We start from the raw sequence: 5,005 nt of genomic DNA, 5'->3' as shown, positions 1-5,005 counted from the left end.
ATCCACAGACATTTAGACTAGAGAAAATGGGATGGGAGATATAAACACAAAGGTGACAGTTTAAAGACTGCACAGGAACAGAGGCAAGAGAGAAGGGAGGCAAAAGGCAGACCCTTAGAAAAGGTACATCAAGAGAAAGAAAAGATAGAAAGAATGGCTCAAGAGGTAGCAAAAGGTAAGAGGCAAAAGACAAAGAGAAGGAAGAGAGAGAAGAGGAAGAAGAGAAGAATATGTTTTGAAAGCCAAAACAAAAAATTTCAAAAAGAAGCAAGTGGTCTGTGTGCTCAGTACCACAGAAATTAAGAGACTTAAGAAAAGGCCTTGAATTTGACAATTAGAAGGTGGTAGAATAATCTGGACAAAATAATTTGAGGGCATGGTGAAGATGGAAGCAAATTATAAGAGGTGAAGGAATGAGGGTATAGTTGGATAGTGAAAGGTAGAAAAGCAAAGAGAGGAAACTAGCCTCAGAGGACAGTAGGATCAAGGAAAGTGGACTTTGAATAATTACTGAATGAAGAAGGCTGTGAATTTGTGTCACTTAGCAAACAGCTACGAAAAGCCAGGTTTTCATTATAGCAAAAAAGTGGAATGAGCTTTTAAAGAAAAGGTTAGCAACAAAGGAGATTTGTTCACGGAAGAATGGAGTCAGCAGAGAGATAGGACAGGGGTAGAAGATAAAAGGGAGAAGTAGAGCTGAGCTCTGTGAGAATAATTTGCAAGGACTGGCAGGTGTGGGACTATCAGCAAAAAGGAACACAGGAGGCTGGGTGGTGAGCTTGAGGCATGATGGAGAGTGCCAACCAGACCCCAAATTTAGGCAGAAACAGTACAGTCCCATCCCTCACCCCAGGATACAGACCTCTGCAATGTTATTTCCTGTTCAGAAATTGTTTTAACTGGCTTTCAGAATTTCTACAATGCAGTCTTAACCATTTGCGTGTTTGTCAAATAATCCATACTCTTTGGTTAAACATGCAGGCTTTGAGGTCAGATGAGTTTGGTTTGAAATCCTAGCTGTACTACCTACCTATCAGCCATTATTTTGAGACAAGTTACTTGACTTCTCAATATATCCATTTCCTCATCTGTGAGATGGGGACAATACTAGTTACTAACCTTATACAGNTATATATATATATATATATATATATATATATATGTAAAATTCATCAAGCTGTTCACATAAGACTACAATTTAAGTTTTACCTTTTTTAAATAAGGCACTCCTAGAATACGTCTAAAGGTAGGAATGATTACATTAAGAATAATTCCTATTTAGGAGAAGCAAAAACTGGTAGAACTGAAAAGAGAAGAAAGTAGACCAAACCTAGGGAAGAAAATAAAAGCGTGACTTGGAAGCCAGCCTGGGACAGAGGTATCCCTAGGGTTTATACTGGCAAGAGCCTTTAGGTCCAGATAAGGAGGGAGAACACAAACACAGGAGCCAATATTCTCTTCCTCATTCTTTTCGATTCTGAAAAATTTTTTGCCTGCTCCCCACCTTTTTTTTGAGATAATTTCAGACTTAGAGGACTTACACAAATAGTAGTTCCCAGGTACCCTATATCCAGCTTCCCCTTATGTTAACATCTTACGTAACCATAGACATTTATCAAAACTAAGAAATTAACACTGGTACAAGTACAGAACTTTTTCATGTCCTCCTTAAGTTCGTGAAACATTCTTATCATCAGTGTTCTAAACTCTGTCTCTGAAAGGTTGGATACCCCTGTTTCATTTAGTTCCATTTCTTGAGGTTTCTTCTCATCTTTTACTTGAGACATGTTTCTTTGTTTCTTCATTCTGGCTGTCACTCTGATTGCTTAGATGTATTAGGTCACCAGTGAGCGAGTTGGTTTGCCGGCTCCACTGGTTCTCCAGCTGCCCTCAGCCTCACCGAGTTGAGCAAAGAGAGGCCTCACTATTTTCTCTTTCCAGCTATCGTAGAACTCCTCTTCCCAGCAATGTAACTCTGGGGTGGTGAGCGTGGTGTGGGGCCAGAGGGTCTCTTCCCCAACCAGAGAAGCCTCCCCACCGCTGAGGTGTCCCTCACGGGGTTTGCCCTCTCTCGTCTCTGTCCCTCCTACCAGACTCGATATGGCCTCCTCTTTAAGTCCTTTGTTTAGAGGTACTGCTCATCTAGGGTCCAGGGAACTTCCGAGGTTGAATATCTTATAAATTTTTTGTAATTTTGGTGTGATCCTGGGAGGCAGTCGGCACAGTGTCTGTCTATTCCACCATCTTACCGGAAGTCTGAACTTTTTCAGATTGTACCAGTTTTTCCACTAATGTTTTTTTTCTGTTCCAGGATCCTACACTATTTAGTTGTCATGCCTCCTAGTTTCCTGATTTGTGAGTTTGTCACACTCCTCATCTTTTATGACCTTGACACTTCTGAAGAATATCATCAGTTATCTTGTAGAAAGTCTCTCAATTTTTGTTTGTCTGATGTTTTCTCATGATTATATTGTGGTTATGCATTACTGGAAAGGGTACCAAAGAGGTGATGTGCCCTCTTAATGCATCATGTCAGGTGTACATGATGTCAATATATGTCACTGGTGATGACTTGACTGAAGTAATGTCTACCAGGATTCTCCACTGTATGCTTATTATTTTTCTTAAGTATTTTAAGGAAGAGACTGTCATTAACATTTTGATGGGTAGAACTCACCAGTAGGAAAATATATTTCACTGGAAAAGGAAAATGTATATTAAACAGTAAATATGTAACCTATTTGTTTAAAGGGTCTGTGAAGACATAAACAAATACCAGTGAATGCTTTGAAACTTTGTTATATTAGCAAAAAAAATTTTTTTTAAGTTTTAGGAGGACAGCTCTTGGTCAGTAACATATATCAAGACTGAAGTAAGACAAGAAGGCTGTGAAGATTCCAAATTCTTGTCATCGCAAAAATAAAGCAATCCAAGTAAAACAGAGATTTCTGCTAAGAACTGACTATGCAAGCATCACTCTGGGGTACTCTAGTGTAGAAATCCCCTTCATAGGCTGAATAAGAAGTAAAACCATGTACAAATGGAGTAAATGGCATCAGAGATGGAATAAGGAACTGAGATATGGAGAAGAATCTGAGTGGTTAAAAAATAAAAATACATACTGACTGCAGTTTCAAGAGCCTCTGAGAACTGCTTACATCTGACCCAGCATAAATAAACCAGGTACAGTATTCATGTGTTGCTCCATCTGTCAACACTCAGCCATAACTACGTGTAAGGGATCCAGGACTGGGAGATGGAGAGCACATTCTCAGGTGTGTCTCGGGGTGGCCTAGGCCATCGGTAGAAGCAGCAGCATTCCCTCTTGCTGCTGACAAAAAGGGTCAAACCTGTCTACTGAGGGAATAGAACAGAGGACCAATACACTATCTCTATGCCACTGTAATGCCTCAAACTGTTCACCACCTTCCTACCTTATCCACTGCCTTAGTGCAAAGCTCTAACTTAAGTCCTACCCTCAGCACCTATTCCAGGATCCATTGTAACCTTTGGTTTATAGTCGAAAGAGTCCCTGCTCCTATAGTGACAAAAGTATAGGACAAGAAAAGTAAAGGTATGTTCTTAGGTCCTGAACGGAAACACTGATCACATTTCCTCACTTAAAAAAAAGTATGTGTATAAAAATATACATACATACATACCAGGTCTGCCAATTAAGTTCGCAAACTTGTTGCAACAATGTTGCTAATGTTTTTTTATATCAGAGGGATTATTCATTATGAATTTGTTCCAACTGTACAAACAGTTAACCAAGTTTTACTATTTGGAAGTGCTGAAAAGGCTGCTTGAAAAAGTTAGATGACCTGAACTTTTCACCAACAATTCATGACTCTTGCATCATGACAATGCACCAGCTCACAAAGCACTGTCTGGGAGGGAGTTTTTAGCCAGTAAACAAATAACTGTATTGGAACACCCTCCCTACTGACCTGATCTGGCCCCCAATGACTTCTTTCTTTACCTGAAGATAGAGGAAATATTGAAGACATTTTGATGATATTCAGGACATTAAGGGTAATACGACGACAGTTTTGATGGCCATTCCAGAAAGAGTTGCAAAATTGCTTTGAAGGGTGGACTATGCACTGTCGTTGGTGCATAGCTTTCCCAAGGGGAGTACTTCAAAAGTGACCATAGTGATACTCAGCANAGCATCTTAGCTGTAGAGGGCAGTGTCACTGGCCCTCATATGTGGGATCCAAACTGGGGCCCTCTGGCGTCCCAAGCCAGCTCTTAACCAATGCGTCACTCGGCTGGCCCCTGCCATCAGCTTTTTAAGTAATGCCATTCCTGCTATTGAAAGCATTTATTTTTAGAAGCTTTAATCTGACCCCGGGAAATGAGTTCTCTTAAAACTTGACAAATAGTATAAGTCCAAAAGGTTTTAAATCAAAAAGGCCTTCCCACACAGAAGCATTCCCATGAAACTTTTAGTTTCTCCCACCCCCAGTCACTCTGTATTTAAAGAAAAGAATATTAAAACAAATTACCTTAAGACAGATAAACACTCCTACAAAAAGACTGTATTTTCTTATAACATCTTCTCCTTAAAAGAAACACAAACCAGTTTACTATCTTTCAATAACCTCAGACTACTGTAGTCTAAAAACTTTAGAGTACATGAAACACATGTCTTAGCTGTCATCAAGTCAAAGGTATCATTTAGATTTCACATATTAAACAGCTACAAGTGTAGCCTACAATGGTACAAATAAACCTGATACATAAATAATACTCCATCATTTAGATAGTCACAAGTCAGAAAGTACTACATGGTTTGCAAGGTTCTTCAACTTACATGTGGTCATTAAAATCCACTTAGTATTTCAGGTATGGTCATATAATGACAGGCAAGTAAAGGTTCAAATTATCACTCAAAAATCGAAGACATGAAAATCAAGGTGGGAAACAATGTTTCTCCACCTTTCACTTACATGGCTAGATATTAGGATCTTACCATGGAAAATATACAGTTATTATATAT

At 39.2% G+C, this 5,005-nt stretch overlaps 1 protein-coding gene across 2 annotated transcripts in view; it reads right to left on the bottom strand.

Annotated features, from left to right (window-relative positions):
- Positions 1-4,207: 4,207 nt before the first annotated feature.
- Positions 4,208-5,005, bottom strand: part of TAF13 (TATA-box binding protein associated factor 13) — a 2,393-nt gene continuing 1,595 nt past the window's right edge. For both annotated transcript variants that reach the window (XM_019630623.1, XM_019630622.1), the window contains exon 3: positions 4,208-5,005. This exon is cut by the window's right edge and continues 215 nt beyond it. The gene's annotated coding sequence lies outside the window, so the exon portion shown is untranslated.

This window comes from Hipposideros armiger, unplaced genomic scaffold (assembly GCF_001890085.2).
Source record: "Hipposideros armiger isolate ML-2016 unplaced genomic scaffold, ASM189008v1 scaffold_924, whole genome shotgun sequence".
Taxonomy (NCBI): Eukaryota; Metazoa; Chordata; class Mammalia; order Chiroptera; family Hipposideridae; genus Hipposideros; species Hipposideros armiger.
The sequence above is the reverse complement of the archived record's forward strand: the minus strand, read 5'-3'. Positions and strand labels throughout refer to the sequence as shown.